The 16,625-nt window shown below is 41.1% G+C and overlaps 1 long non-coding RNA gene across 1 annotated transcript in view; it reads right to left on the bottom strand.

The window, feature by feature from the left end:
• LOC125753857 (uncharacterized) overlaps positions 1-11,524 on the bottom strand; it is a 77,418-nt gene extending 65,894 nt beyond the window's left edge. The window contains exon 1 of the long non-coding RNA XR_007406535.1: positions 11,370-11,524. This is a non-coding gene — a long non-coding RNA (uncharacterized LOC125753857). The remainder of the gene's footprint in view (positions 1-11,369) is intronic.
• Between the last annotated feature and the right edge of the window lie 5,101 nt (positions 11,525-16,625).

Below are 16,625 nucleotides of genomic sequence, written 5' to 3'. Positions count from 1 at the left end.
CAAAGAACTTTTAACATATTAATCATAATTGCTTTCAATTCCCTGTCCAATAATTCTGGGTCATCTTAGAGTCTGATTGTGTTTATTATTTTGTCTCTTGAGAGTGACTTTTTCTCTTTTACATGTTTGTAATTTTTCATTGAATGCCAGATAGCATATGGAACACAGTAGAGCCTGAGGTAAATAGCATTTATGCTTGGAAAGTGGAAATGGACACACATTTTCTTCTGCTAGCGTGGGTATGTGTCTGGTGGGCAGAGAAGTGGAGGGCTGAGGAGGGTAGTCAATCTAGTCAGGAGTTGAACTGGGTTTGGGTTCTGTTCTTGCTCTGGCTATCTGCAATACACCACTTGTTTCAAACTCCTCTAGCATTACCTTGCCCTTATGGAGAGGGTGACTTTATGGGAGGATTTTCTCAACTTTTCTGCTCCATTTTATGACCTATGAAAGGACTTGCCTTCCCCCAGAAGACTTCGGCTGCTTATTACTCAGTGCTTTCCAGCCTGTGGGAGCGGCAGTAGGGAAGGGGAGAGGAAGATTGTTTGTTATCTTAGCCCTAAGCCCCAGTCTTAAGATCTCAGAGGTAAGACTTTCTTAATGATCATTCCTTTCACCAGATATAAGCAGCATAAGAGACATCTAATGTCCTGGTTGCCAGATGGTTTCTTGCCCCTTTTCTTCAAATGGAGGGTTTTTCTCCCCTTTTACCCACTCCTCAGCTACATGGGTCTTCACCTGCCTTAGGGGTTTCAAGGTTTGCTGCTCTCCCCATCGTGTCTTAAGGCCTCCATTCTTCAAAGAAAAAGGATTCAAACAAAGTTTCATGGCTTTTCTGAAGAAACTGCTCCCCTTCTCTAAGCCTACATCACTGAGGTATGATTTCCCTAGGCTCCTACTCTGCCCCTAATCTCTCTGTGAACATTGGTAAAGGCCTACAGGTAGGTATGGATTTTCCCTGCTTGGGTGATACCCAAGTGTTCTATATTTTCACACAGCCCACCCCTAGTCCTTAGTATTTTGTTAAAATATTTAACTAAACTTTTCTTATCAGATGCCCCTTCTTTGAGACCCTCCATTTTTCTTAGACTTCAGGATAGTTTGCCCTGTGGACTCAATTTTCTGATAGATTCAAGAAAATGTATGACTTTGTCAATTATTTGTTTCTTATTGGTGGGTGAGACTAGGACTGTTCCCGGCTTTCTTCATCCTACTTGGAAACCAGAACTCCTAAAATTTACTTTTGAATTGCTTCCTGTTCTGTGCTATAATCTCCCACTGAGTGTCTAACTTTGAGTAAAGATCCATTACATTTTATAACATTCTTAGAGGGCCCTTTGCAAAGGAGGAAAAAGGAAGAAAGAGAGGATAATACCTGGCAGATGACTAAGAAGAGATAAAAAATTGTGTTTACAGCAGACATTTCCAATCAAGGGTAAAAGATAATCACCAGGAGTATCCAAGCACTTCTTCCCACACTGGAGAGATGTTGGGGGGGGGGCGGATTCTTTGACTCCACAGTTGTGTGTAAAGGAGAGTTCAACTAATTTTAGGTGGCTGTTAAAGGAAAGAGTGACTGGATGTTGCTCTAGGACTCGGGCTACACAAATTATAGGGAGATAGCCAAATTATCACAGCTGTTTGTCACTAAACCTAAGCAAAGTCGTCTTCTTATTTTATTCCCATCTTATTATTTTACTTCCGTCATGATCCAAAGATGGGAGATCACACTTGTTGTATAGAGAAAGTTAACACTAAACTCATGAGTTTATTTAGGCTCCCCATTTTTAATAGACTCTTCAATTGAATTATCTCACCACAATGGTGAAAAAAAATCTTAGAATATTTGAGTGACACCTTTCATTAAAAGAAATGATATAATTTGGCTTCCTGCATTATTCTGTTTATTAGGGATTCTGATGAGGGCACCTGAGGTTTAATTTTTATCATAATACCAGTGGAGAGAAGGGATCAAATGTTAGAGGCCATCTCAGCACCTGAGTCATTTTTTTCCAATCCAGCAAGATCAGATAGCCTGATTTCCTAGCTCAGTGTTTCTGGTAGAAAAGGCAATTTTCAAGACTGAAATAGCAATTTCTTAGCCATCACCAAGGCTCTTAAAATCCATTTTTTAAACTCCCATAGACTTCTATGTGTAAATGAAAGAAGACTCCTGGAAATACACATTTTTCTATTTTGAACGATAACTCACTCAAGCATAAAGTTAATACAATTTATTACACCAAAAGTAAAGTTGCATTAGAGTGAGCTCATAACAGATGAGTAAACACACTTCACAAGAACAGGGTTGGCACGTCTGCTAGCCTGAGTTTGTCTCCTTCAGCCTCAATGCCTCCATAAATATCTCATTCCTACATCAGCCCTGCTGACATAGGACAGGTCTGTCTTCCTCAGAAAGGGTTTGAAACACCTTTAGACCCTTGAAAGTTCAGAGCTAACCTTTAGATGGGCAACCAGCCTTTGATTATTCTGATGTCACTTAACACAGTGTCTAACACACAGTACACATTTGACAAAAGTTGAATATTTACCACCACCACCATCATCATCATCACCACCACTCCTACTACATCAAATAGTCAACTTGCTACACATCCTACCAACTTTGTTCATTCATTTGACAAATTATTGTGTAATAGGCTTTTCTCTAAGAGCTTATGGATAGTAAAGAATATAGAATTAGTTTCCTCTGCCATCTACTAACAAGACATTTTATCTCCCTGAACCTGGGTTTCCTCTTCAAAAAATGGGACAAATCGGGACCAGAACTAGGATAAGGTATGTTAAGATACTTGCATAAACCTAAGAGTGAGTACCTCCTTAAATTCTCTTCTCTAGGCAGCTTGCTTGCCTTGCCCTCATCCTGGCCTCTGGAAATAATAATACCTACTTCACATAGTTATTGTATGAATCACGGAGTTGAGGAGGCAGGGAGAGGGTAATTACATTTGCCTGGCTTGAGAGTGGCATTTGAGAAGGCTTACCTAAGGAGGGGCTACAGACTGGGCCTTAAAAGATAAGAAATCTACTAGGCAGGCATTGGGTTCTTCCCTGTGGGCATATCAAATAGTGAGTGATGGGCTGTCCTTGGAAATGATCTGTGGCTTAGAAAGAAATGATGAAAAGAGCTAACAAATATTATTTGTTCAGAACCTACTATGTGTGCAGCATGGCTAGGCATTTTGCTAATATTGTCTTTGATCCTCACAGGAGCCTTAGAAGGTTAGTATCCTTCTCTCCATTATACAACATAACCACAAAGAGTTCAGCCCAAGGAGGCAAAAAAAAGTTACACAGTGTATTAGTTTTCTGTTGCTGCTTTAACAAATTGCTCCAAATTAGCTTAAAACACACAAATTATCTTAGAATTCTAAAGGTCTGGAGTCTGACACAGATCTGCCCAGATAAAATCAAGTCAGGAGGGCAATGTTCCCTTCTGAAGGCTCTAGGGATGAATCCATTTCCTTGTCTTTCAGCTTCTAGAAGTTGTCCATACTATTGGCCTATAGTTTCCTTCCTCTATTTTCAAAACCAGCTGGTCAAGTACTTCTGATTCTGACTCTGACTCTCTCTTCTACTTTTTAAGAACCCTTGTGATTATATCAGGCCCACCCAGATAACCTGGTATAGTCTCCTTATTTTAAGGACAATTATCAAACTTAATTCTATCTGTAACCCTATTCCCCTTTGCCATGTAACCTGACATATTCAAAGGTTCTTGGGATGATAACATGGACATCTCTTGTGGGCATGGGTGATAGGGGGTAATTATTCTGCCTACCTCACAGTGTTTGTTATTGGCGGAGCTCTTAGATTAGAGTCAATTTAGATTTCATACTGAGTTGATAGGCATTAAAGGCTTTCCTATACGGGAGTGGCCTAAATAGATCTGTACTTTACATCAACAATCCCTGACTCAGAATGTAACAAGGAACTGGAGGAGAAGAAAAAATACTGGCATTAAGTAAGAATTAATGATTCGGCAGTTATAGAAATGGAGAAAAGGGAGTAGTGATAGGATATTTCAGAGGCAGACTCCTCAGGGCCATGACCTGTTGGATAGAGAGAGGGAAGGAGAGAAAGGATCCAAAGGTGAATTCTAGATTTCCTAGCTTTGGCAATTGTAAGGATTTAGATTTCTACTTTACAATTGCGTCGTAACATATTCATTTGTTTTAACCATCCATCTACTCACTAAACATTTGCTCAGTACCTGTTATATGCCTGCCTATTGTTGTAGCACTTGAGTTATATCAATGAACCCAAAATACAAAAATTCCTGCCCTCTAGGATCTTACCTCCCAGTTAAGGGACAAATACATAAATGATAATCATAATTAATAAGTCTGGAGTATATTAATAGGTGGTGAGAGCTACTAAAAAAATGAAAAAACAGGGTAACTGGTAGCAGGAATACTGAGGGTGGGAAGGTAGAGTTCAACTCCTATAGGATGGCCATACTGAATCTCAATTAGAAGGTGACATCTGGGGCGCCTGGGTGGCTCAGTGGTTAAGCGTCTGCCTTGGGCTCAGGGCGTGATCCCAGGGTCCTAGGATCGAGTCCCACATCAGCCTCCCCACAGGGAGTCGGCTTCTCCTTCTGCCTATATCTCTGCCTCTCTCTCTTGCCTCTCATGAATAAATAAATAACCTAAAAAAAAAAAAACCACCTTTTTTTTTAAAAAAAAAAAAAAGGTGACATCTGTGCAAAAACTTAAAGGAGGTAAAAGAATCATTCCTGGAGACATATGGGGACATGCATTCCTGGCAGAGGAAATAGCTAGTACAGAGGCCTGACCATGGGAACACACTGGTGCGTGTGAGGAAAAGCAAGGAGGTGGTGTGACTCAAGCAAAGCGAGCAACAGAACAAGTAAGAGGGGATGATTCTTCTATCTTACAGGGAGAAACGGCTCTCACAAGAAAGGGAGAGTGAGCAGGGAATAGGGTGCAGGGTAAGCCCTGAGCCTGGTCACAGATTGGAAATGCTCTCTCCACACCTGGCTGCTCGCTCTCCTGGGAACCTTAGTCATCCATGACTCCTCCTGACACATGATGCCACCGAAGAAGAGCTAGAGTTTGTTGCACTCTAGCTGTATGAATTATCTCATATGATCTCTAAACAACCCTGTGAGGTCAATAGGGCAGCTAGCCCCATTGCGCAGGTGAGGAAAATACTCAAGACGACACGGCTAGGGAGGGGGCAGACTGGGATCCAATCTGAGACAATCCAGCCCCAGAGTCTGCTCATTCCCCACTCCTCCCCACACCTTGGACTGTACAGGGAGCTGAAGAGTCCCAGAAAGAAGTCTTTTCCATCTAAAACCATCTCCTCGCTAATCCCTAAAATCCCATCATTAACACTTCACTTCTGTCACAAGCACTGTCAGAAACTTAAGTGGGGGAATCTGAAAAGCTCCTAACACCTTTTGGTGAATGAGTTCAGCTATCTCTCTTCCATAAGAGCTATTGATCACCTACTAGGCGTTAGGCTCTGGGCCAGGACTTTTCTCCACGGTAGGAAGGACTTGGCAGCAGGAAAGCGTCTGCCAAAGAAGAAAAGTGGGGCTGTAAGGACAAATTTCATTTATTTGAAGTTTTGCCTCAGGAGATGGCCACATTTATCACTTAGTAACCATTAAGTCACCACACAGTGTGATGATGCTCATCCTTTCTGCTGGATAACTCTCCCTCCACAGCTAATTGCCTTACATCTATAGTCTAGTTCTTGTCAGTTTTGTCACACTGTTATTACATACAGTAATGGTGTGTAAGATATTAGCCTGTCATTATATATAAATGTGTCTAAGGAAAACTCATTTCCAAGAATCATTTTTGAAAATGAATCCAGACGAGAGGTAAAAGCTTATTTTCTATCTCCAAGGACAACATAAAGTAACTCTGAAGCTTGTGTGAGAATCAGTTAAGGTGGACTCCATGCCCCTAGGAATACAAAGTCGCAGACACATTTTTGGGTGTTATGGAAAGGCCAGGAAAGAGTTAAGCTGGAAAGAAGAAGCATCTTTCTTCTCTAACTGTGCCCTGCCTTGAGGGGATGAACAGCCCAGCCCTTTCCCCACTTACCATTCCTCTATTTATTTTATTATGGTTAATAACACGTGACCAGAAAATCATTTTTATCATTTTCCCTCTGGTGCCATTAAGTTTAATTTCCTTGTTTTAATAATACAGCACCAGTGACTTGCCTGATATAAGAACTTTTCTCTTCCAGTTATCTATTAGAGTAACATTTTAATTTATTACAAAATGTACATTTCGTATAACTTGCAAAACCCTGGGGTTGTGACATCCCTAAGGGTTGGATGCTGTGTTCTTGGTGTCTTCTCAGTTTATTTGTTTCTGACAGCTTTCACCACTGGGATGTAAACACTACATAAGGCGAGATGTTGTGTGTCTTGTATCCGTGGAACACTGCCTGCATGTGGCAGGTGCTCAAGAACGCACCATGAATGATGGACAAAATGTACACCTTCTCAAACCTCATGGCCTCTCACCTCTTACCAGGCACAAAACAGTAAATCTTTATTTCACATGAAGAGTTGGTCTATGAAATGGCACGGAAATGGGTTCTAATCATGCCCAGAAAATGGATTAATCTTAGGATACCTAAAAACTTTAAATACAATAAGCATCTGTCATCTGTAATGGGAAGATCCTATGCTGGGTACTGAGGGCAAAATAAAGGTACCCTAGACACTGGGTCTGCCCTGCAGGGGCTTATCATCTGGTAGGAGGAACCTGGTGATGACCTACAGAGAGAACCCAGTGTGACCTCAAGACTTTTACCTTGCAAAGTTTTCTAGAATCCTCACTGGTGCCATTCATCCGGCACTTCCAAATAAAGATTCAACTGACCGGCTCTGGAACCAGATTGCCTGAGTCCAGGTCCTGACTCAACCAAGTATTAGCTCTGTGACTTTGGGCAACTTACTTACCTTCTCTACACCTCCATTTCCTCATTTGTAAAATAGGAATAAAAACTGAACTAATCTCATGGAGCTGTTGTGATGATTGAATGAGTTCACGTATGTGCAATGCTTAGAATTGTACCAGATACAGGTCAAGCATTCAATTAATATTAGCTATTATTTGGTTTATTATTGCCACTTTGTTATAAATTCCATTTTGTATGGCTATCTTGAGCTACCAGTTTTTATTAATGTATATATCTACATTTTAAAGATTTTATTTATTTATTCATGAGAGATACACAGAGAGAGGGAGAGAGAGAGAGAGGCAGAGACACAGGCAGAGGGAGAAGCAGGCTCCAGGCAGGGAGCCCGATGTGGGATTCGATCCCGGGTCTCCAGGATCACACCCTGGGCTGAAGGTGGTGCTAAACCGCTGAGCCATCCGGGCTGCCCTAATGTATATTTTAAATAGAATTATTTTTATTGCTCTTTAGAATGATACATGATTTTTAAAGACTTACATTATGTAGAGAAAAAAAAATGTTTCTCTATAATCTGACCCCAAAAGAGAACCATAATTTACAATTTGGCAAAATTCCTTCCACATAACAATTCGTGTTTTTAAGAATGTGTAGATATATTTTTAACATAATTTTATTATAATATACACACTGTTCCACTAAGAGCCTACTCGTAAAATTCAATGTATTGAGATAATCTGTGTAAATATCCTAAGATCTATTCCAAGATTTATATAACCATTATTGTATTAGCAGACATTTAGGCCATTTACGGGTGAATACTATAGTAGTCACAAAGATTTGGGCTGTACTGTCCACGCTAAAGCTCATGTTTTTTGAAGGAAGTGTCATTGAATTCCCAAAGAGCTCTGCAAATAGGAATTTCTGAATGTGTAAATTGACTGACTGATTGACCATTTTAGGAGAACTGAACAAGCAGCAGAAGCAAGCTTTAACCGTTGAAAGTTCAATTTGTAAACTTTTTTTAAAAGTTCTAAAAAATGTTTTGACTAGCATGACATAACTATTTCTCAGGATGGTTGTGAAGACAAAATAAGGTAAATGCATATAATTTATATGAACCCACATAAATGCCCAATAGTTGCTGCCTATCGTTATCATTAGGACAGCAATTAACAGGAAGAATCTAGACACCATCTGTCTTTGATGACTTAGTCACTGACCTAGGTCATGTCTCTGGCAACCACCTTAGGTTCTAGAATTCTACTCTTTAATGAGTAGGGATTGTACTAAAAGATAAATTAGAGCATAGAAATAAAAGCATGGAATCACTACTTGTCCTGATCCTTCCAGTCACTAAAAATTATCTACATGATGTTTTTTAATTAATGAGAAAGGTTAAAAATAGTGTCTATCAAGTTTGCTTCCCTTGTCTAATGACCTGTAAAAGGAGTGGCACTTCTGATTAGCATTTCATTACCTCATTCAGCTTGCCCACGCTGGAGAAAGAAAGATTAGTTAGGAAAATCGACATAGGAGAGGAGCAGGAGAGGGGATGATTATTGAACAGGGCACAAGTTCTGCTTCTTATATCACAGTTGTTTTATTCAGGGTTCCTCAACCTTGGCATTAGGGACATTTGGGGCCAGGTAATTCTTTGCTGTGGGGGCTGTTCTGTGCATTATGCTTAGCAGCATCACTGGCCTCTACACATCTGATGCTAGTAGCATCTCTTCCCACCAAGTCTGATATCCCAAAATGTCTCCAGACATTGCTAATGTTGTCTGGGGGCAAAAGAAAACCACTGATAAATATATACGTACATATTTCTTATATAGCATGTTACACTTTGCAAATGCATTTCATATTTACAATAGTTGTGTGGGTATGCTGGGAAGATATTCTCCACTTTATACATGGGGAAAACATGATCCTACAATACCATATGTTGTGAAATCAAAATTTTAATTTTGAACCACTGAGATGACATCATGAGTCAGACCAGAAGAAAATAGTCCGTGTTTTTGTTTTTTGTTTTAGCGTATTTTAGTAAAAAGTCAAAACTTCTCCCCCTCACTTGAAGACCACCAAGGGCATGTCCAGGCAGCCAGCCTCAAAGAGGACCCCTAAACAAAAGACAAGTCTAAGATTCAGCTGTGTAATTCAGAGTTAATTTTGGGTTCAATCCATTAGCTGTAGAGATAATAGTTTGAAGAAAAATTTGCCTGCTCTTGCAAAGGTGGAAAATGGGATGGCATGTGAATAAATGATTCTAATCACGGCAATGATAGATCTTTAAGAGGTATGAGCGTTCAATCTACAAAGAAAGTCTGCCCATTAATTAAAATTGTTATGGAGAGACTCAGAGAGGATTAAAATAGATAAAACCCGTAGCAACAACAGGCCTAAAAACCAATGTCTTGGAAAATCAAGAAACTGCCTGAAGACAGGGACTCATAAGCTACAGACATTAAAAGAGGAGAGGTTTCTAGATACCAGGAAGAGCTCGAATATCCCAAGGAGTTGGAGAGTAAGGAGAAAAACTATAGGAAATCCAGCAAAGTCATCGACTCTGAGGCTGAACCCCTGAACGGCGCAAGCAGGCATTTACTAATTCACACATGTCATTTCACTGGTTGTGTGGATACCAACGCAGCTGCTTATTTCTGCTTTTATCTGCTGAGGCTTTTTTACTACATCAGAACCCAGGTTTGTAGACAGTGAAAATGTCATCACATTAAAAACAATCTGCTTCACATGTGTGAGATAATAGGATTTGGGGTTAATGAGCTCATGTCTGGGATATCGATCCAAATGTGAATAACTTGTAATTGGCCATCACTCAATAGCAGCTTATAACTAGTCTGGGCTATATGAATGGGTTGCTTTATTCACTGAAATAACTACAGAACCACAAAAACCAAAACTTGCTCACAGAACTGGCCAATTGCCAAACAGCATCTCCCCTCCTCTCCTTCCCCTCACTCCCCTACTTCCAGTTAAATACAAAATTGTGAGGAGAATATAAGATAATGCATAGGTTCATCATCAATTACTGGCCTGGCATGCCCCCCATGTAGAATGAAAAAGCCATGATTTAAGACATAGCAAGAGACCTTCTTTTTTACCAGGAAAGCATCACCTTTATTATTTTGCCACCATAAATCCAGGTTTTGAAAGGTTTGATCTCTCAATAGTAAGGTTATTCTTAAAAAGGATGTTTTTAAACAAAGCCATACCCAGGTCTAATTTCCTACGATTCTATTAATGGTAACACCCTCTTGGGTCAAGACGCTCCCTGAAATTATTATCCATGAACCAAAATATTATGCATGAATAGTTACATTGACAATTTATCAGTTTAACTATCAAGCTATGGATACTAGCATTGGTGAGGTAGCCAAGGAAAGAATTCAGAGAAACAGGAAGTATCAGCCTCCACTCAGTGGAGGCTAGAACTGTTGAGACACCATCATGGGCCTCCTGAGGAGCCAGGGGCCACAGGCTGAGCAGCAGTATGTAAAGGACAGAGCATGGGTCTTGGAGTTGGGTTTAAAGGCTACATTTATCATGTATATAATGTGTAATCGTTGGGCAAGCTCCTAAAGATCTCTGAGCCTCAGCCTTCATATCTAAGGGTATGAAGGCTGCCCTAAAAGTTAATTGTGTGAATTGAAAAGATGGTGATTGTTAAGAAACTTGTCACTTATTAGGTACCAAATAAAAACTAGTTTCTTTATGTACTCCCAGGGGGCTTGTCAACCCTGTACTGGGCCATGGAGCAATCACTATTAATCTCGAACCCGTAAGGGGTCAAGCATCTTAAAATGATTCAAAGAAAGATGGGCAGCCCGTCTGTGAGTATATAGCTATTTGCCTGTGCGTGGCTGCATTCATCCATACTTCATGTAAAACACTTATTATGAGACATAAGTCCCCATTTCTGCTGCTGTAGGATTGGAACTCTGAACTTCTAGCTCCAAAAATCACTCTGATCATGAGAATGAGACTAAACCAAAAGCCTGGGTGAAGATTCTGACGTGGGGTTCAGAGCCTTCTGCGCCAAGACGAACACTAGGGGGAGACTCTCTCCTTCTCAGCTGAGAAAGATTTGTAAATCCCCTTGCTCAGTCCCCACCCAACACTCTATGAACATCTCATGATCAGTATCAAGAAATTGATAAGCAGATTCCGGCAGGCAGCAAAGACCACTTATGGGAAGGGGAAATGACACCCAACAAGGTGATGAGAAATTATTTCCCTAATGTCGTTCAGGAAATCTAAAACAAGTTAAGATTAAGAAACCACAGTTTATAACCCTCTAATAGTATCGATTACACAGCAATATGTAATCACACTATTTGATTTTTCTTGCCATATTTAGTGGCTAACAAGATTAGTGATTACATATTAACATTAATGATAATAAAAAATAATACCTAATGTGTATATAGCTTCACGTGTACTTCTGTTTTTTTTTTTTTCATTCTTCCAACCTTCCAGGCGTAGATACTTCAATCCACTTTTCTATTAGAAAAATTGAGATATAGAGAGGTTAAATGACTTAAAAAGTAGCATGAAACAGTGGTCAAGAGCACAGATTGCAGAATCAGACTGACTGGGTTCAAGTCTCACCTTGACCACTCACTGGCTCTGTGACCTCACAAGCTAACTAACTTCACTTTCTTTGCTGTAATACCAAGGATAATCACAGTACCTCCCTGCTTGGTTAATTAGGAGAAATAAATGAGTTAATACATATAAAACACTTAGAATAAGTGTTTGACACATTGTAAGCACTTAATATGTGTTAGCCATTATGAGACCTAAAGTCACATTTCTACTTATTAATTTATACATTACTTAATTGTCACTGTGTCAGTTACTGTCTTAGGCATTGGGGGAAACTAATGAAAAAGATCTGGTGCCTGGGTAGCTCAGTCGGGTAAGTGTCTGCTTTTGGCTCAAGTCACAATCTCAGGGTCCTAGGATCAAGCCACACATCAGGATCTCTGCTCAGTGGGGAATCTGCATTTCCTTCTCCCTCTATTCCTCCCCCCCCCCGTTTGTGCTTGCTCTCTCTCTCTCAAATAAAAAAAATTTTTTTAATCTTTTTTAAAAAGATCTTATAGTTTATTGGGAAAGATAAACATTATGTGATTCTCATGAACATGAGCTGAGTACTCTGACAGAAGAAGCAGGCGTCATTCAGCACCCTGGAAGAGAGGTTAGGGCCAGGTAAGGGATGGGTAGTGAGAGGGCCTGAACTGGACCCCAGCTGCACCTGAAACATTAGCAGCAGCAAAGAGAGATTCTCATCCACAGCTCTAAAGCCATTTTTAAAGCTTATAGATGAAGAAAACTAAGATTCCTAATTCTGAAACTTTCTGGACAAATCATTTGGCTCCTGGGTTTCCATTTCCGTACACGTGAAATGCCAATCCCTTACAGTTGCTCTGGGGAAGGAATTAAAAGTACTGTGTGGGCTTCCATGATTTGTGAAGAATCTACTAGGGCACAAAAACCTGGCAGTGAAATTAGTGGGTAATTGTCAGATCAACCACACACCTTTTCTTAAAAGAGATCATGTCAAAGGAGTACACATAAACACCAGGGGTCTTCTCCATGGCATCCCAGGGCCAGAAAATATCTTTGGGTTCCTGTCTGGTTGCTTCCAAACTTTTTGCTACTAATGATACCTTTTACTAGTTGTCTATCATGAGCTCCCTGCTTTTAAATACTCGAGCTACCATGTTGATCATATAAGTACAAACTGATAAATTCTTCATTTAGATTCATTAGAGAGCATTTCAGGGATCCCTGGGTGGCGCAGCGGTTTGGCACCTGCCTTTGGCCCAGGGCGCGATCCTGGAGACTCGGGATCGAATCCCACGTCGGGCTCCCGGTGCATGGAGCCTGCTTCTCCCTCTGTCTGTGTCTCTGCCTCTCTCTCTCTCTCTCTCTGTGACTATCATAAATAAATAAAATCTTAAAAAAAAAGAAAAAGAACATTTCATACATGTAAGGTGGGAGCAACCATTCTGAGCTGCTATAATCCAACCAAAATAAGATAAATATTTCCTATTAAACACTTATTGAAAAAATTAGGGAAAAATGGAAAAGAATAAAGGAGTAGAATAACTGTCAAGACTTTGACATACGTCTTTTCAATCTATTTTAGGCACTGTTTTAAAATAGTCAAGATCACATTGCATACTCCTAAAGTAAAGAAGATGGACATTTCTTTAGGTGGGGGTATCAAGTATCATTTATCCTTCCCAAAGTCTGCCCCTTTACGCACCTGGAGATCCCATACCACCTTGTAATATTCATATCATAGCACTTCCCATATGGTACTAAATTAATCTGTTTTTACATGTGATTCTCTACTGGGCACTGAATGTTTGTGTCTACCCAGTTTTTTTATGTTGAAATATAATCCCCAGTGTGATGGTATCTGGAGGTGGGGACTTTGGGAGGTGATTAGGTCATGAGGCTAGAGCCCTCATAAGTGGGATTAGCGCCCTTATGATAGAAACCCCAGAGAGATCCCTTGCCATTTCTACCATGTGATGTTAAAGGAAAGACAGCTATGTATGCACAGGAAGTGGGTCTGCAGCAGACACTGAACCTGCCAGCACCAGGATCTTGGACCTCACAGCCTCCGTAACTGTGAGAAATCAAGGTATGTTGTTGAGAAGCCACCCCATTTACGGCATTTTCATTATAACAGCATGAGTGGACTAAGAATACCCTCCATGCTGTAAAACTATGTCTTATTCATCTTCACACCCCAGCACTCTGCAACATACCTGGCACATAGTACACATTCAGTCCTTTTTTTTTTTTTCCTGTACTGAATTAAACCGCTTAAATTAAACTGAAATATTGAAACTCTGTTACTGCCTTTGCGCATCACAGAAGCCTTGGCTTAGCTCTCTTATTTCACAGATGATAACACCGAAAACTGGAGTGGTTAAGGGACAGAGGCTTCCATATATAAGATTGAGTGATTGCCAAAAAGCAACAGATGATGATAGAAGCTGGCATGTTCTGGAATTCCATCACTTTAAGATAACCACTCTTCATGTTTTAGTGGCCATCTTTCATGCAACTTGTACAAATGGGATAATAGCATAATATTCTTTTCCATCATGAATAGTTTCTAAAACTGTAGTTCTTTTTTTTTTCTTTTTTTTTTTTTTCAAAATTCCTCCTCCTCTCTGTCCTCCCCCTCTCCACCAGACATCCCTCTGCTCCAACCCCCGTGTAATCGGCATTAATGGCCTGGTATGTGTCATTTCATAATATTTCCATGCTGCTAGAATCATAGACAAACATAAATACAGATATAAAGTAGCATTGTTATTTTCTGATTCAAAAATGGGATCACACTATCTATATATACTTTTTGTACTTAACAATACATTGAAGAAATATATTCAAGTCAACTGTTTTGGACTTGCCTCCTGGGAAGTGGGGTCAGGTGCTACACTGCCTGTACAGGATTTCACACCTGTGGATCAGGCCTTCTGTAAGCCCCCGAATGAGTTTTGGCTGCAGCCTTACAGATTGGAAAGGCAAGCCTGTACTGAGAAACAGGTATCTATCGCCATCAGAACAAGACACTGATCCTTCCAGGATGGAAGGGGCCCAAAGTAGTTGAGTTGCCACCAAGGCACTGATAGGTTCCTTGAGGAATAGTGCTCATCCTGTCCCCTCCAGGCCCCTGAGCAGCCAGCTGGGCCACTGGCCATAGCCTAGGGTTCTAAGAGCCTCCCCAGGCAGTAAATGTGCCCCATCCCCTGAGGTCTTTGCTGGTGTTAAATCTCACATCTGGAGATAGTTCCCTGAAGTCTGTGACATCTTGCTCATCCAATGTTACGTTTTGACTCCTTAGACTCCCACCAAAATTTATTCCCGGGCATACTGCCCTTGCTCCTGTCAGTATGTGCTACTTAGTTGTTGCAGTTCCTCTGAGGTAGAATCTCTCTCCTTGCATCAAGCCTAGCACATCCCCCAGCTGGAATCTTCTGGGAGTTAACCCTAGTTATGGCACTGGCATCGAAGAGAAGCAGCAGGTGCAACCCCTTAGAGGGACGCCTGCTGCCCCATGGAGGTGAGCCTCCGCAGTGCCTTCCTACATGAGAGAAGTGCTGGCTCTTCATAGAGGGCGGTGGGCTGAAAGCCTGTGAGTTCAGAGGAGTTTACAGAGCCATGGTCCTTGTGGGTGTCTACCTTGATGCCCACATCTCATATATCCAGGTCCCAAGCTTTCCCAACCAGGGCTCTGACCTTAGCACTACAGACATGGCTTAAGAAATTAAAGGTCTCCTGGAGCTTTAAACTAAGTCCCACACTTGCTCCTCAGCTACATCCAAGCTTCCACTGAGGGGGTAGGGCCTCTGGGTAAACTCCCACAGAGAGTCCTGCCAGTTCCCCCATTTAGCCTTTAGTGGTGTATTAACAGCTCTCAGCTTTTCATTAGCTCTCTGCAGGGCATTAATACAACCTCTAAACACCAACCAAAACCATTGCCTTTATATGCATTTGTTCCTCTCTCCCCTCTGGCCCCATTGCATTTCAAATATCTGAATCATTAAGATTATTCCCATCCACCTGGGTCACCAAGAGTGAAATTTTTAGCAGTTGGGCTGCTACCGTATGGCCGAGGACTATTGGTGCCCTACATATTACATGATGATAGGCAGAAAAGAATGATGCTCCCCAACCTGATCAAAAGAAAAAAAATGTCTACATCCTAATCATCAGAACCTGTAAATATGTTTTCTTACATTATGAAAGGGACTTTGTAGATGTGATTAAGCCAAGGATCTTGGAATGGTGAGATTATCCTGAATTGCATATTGGTGGGTCCAGTGTAATGACAAGAGTCCTTATAAATGAAAGAGAGAGTTGAGTGGCAGACTCTTGGTTCCAGCTCAGGTCATGACCTCAGGTTCCTGGGTTCAACCCCATGTCCAGGTCCCTGCTTAGTGGGGAGTCTGCTTGTCTTCCTCTCTTTATGCCCCTCCCCCTACTTGCACAAGCACGCGCGCTCTCTCTCTCAAATGTACAAATAAAAAAAAAAAAAAAAAAAGAGGGAGATAGAAGTGTCAGAGTCAAAGAGGGATTGGAAGATGTTATGCTACCAGCTTTGAAGGTGAAGGCAGGGACTATAAGCCAGGAAGTCCGGGCAGCCCCTCGAGAATGGCAAAGGCAAGGAAGCAGACTCTCCCCTAGCACCTTCAGAAGGAACACAGCTCTGCCCACACCTTGATTGTAGCCCAGTGAAACCCATTTTGGACGTTTAGCTTCCATAACCTTAAGAGAATAAGTTGTTTTAAGCAACCAAACTTGTGATAATTTGTTAGAGCAGCAATAGAAAACAGTTACACACCGGGTTAGGTCTTCCTTGCCAGCAGCAAATGATCCAGCCCAACCACATCTTACTGCTTTCTCAGACATTTCCTAGTACCACCAATGACGTGTTTAAGTCCTCTGAGAAGCAGCCACCAAGACAGAATTAGAATTGCAAATAATTTACCGGAGGAAACGCTCATGGTTGTGATGCAGTTTACAGATTACAATGCAGGTCTGGCACTTGTGCAAGAAAAGACGAGAAAGGAGGATTGGATAGAAAAAAGCCTCTGGCTGCAGTATAACTTAGAGAAGTCTCATCCAGGCCACTGGAG

Source organism: Canis lupus, chromosome 27 (genome assembly GCF_003254725.2).
Source record: "Canis lupus dingo isolate Sandy chromosome 27, ASM325472v2, whole genome shotgun sequence".
Taxonomy (NCBI): domain Eukaryota; kingdom Metazoa; phylum Chordata; class Mammalia; order Carnivora; family Canidae; genus Canis; species Canis lupus.
This window is presented reverse-complemented; position numbering and strand designations above follow the sequence as displayed.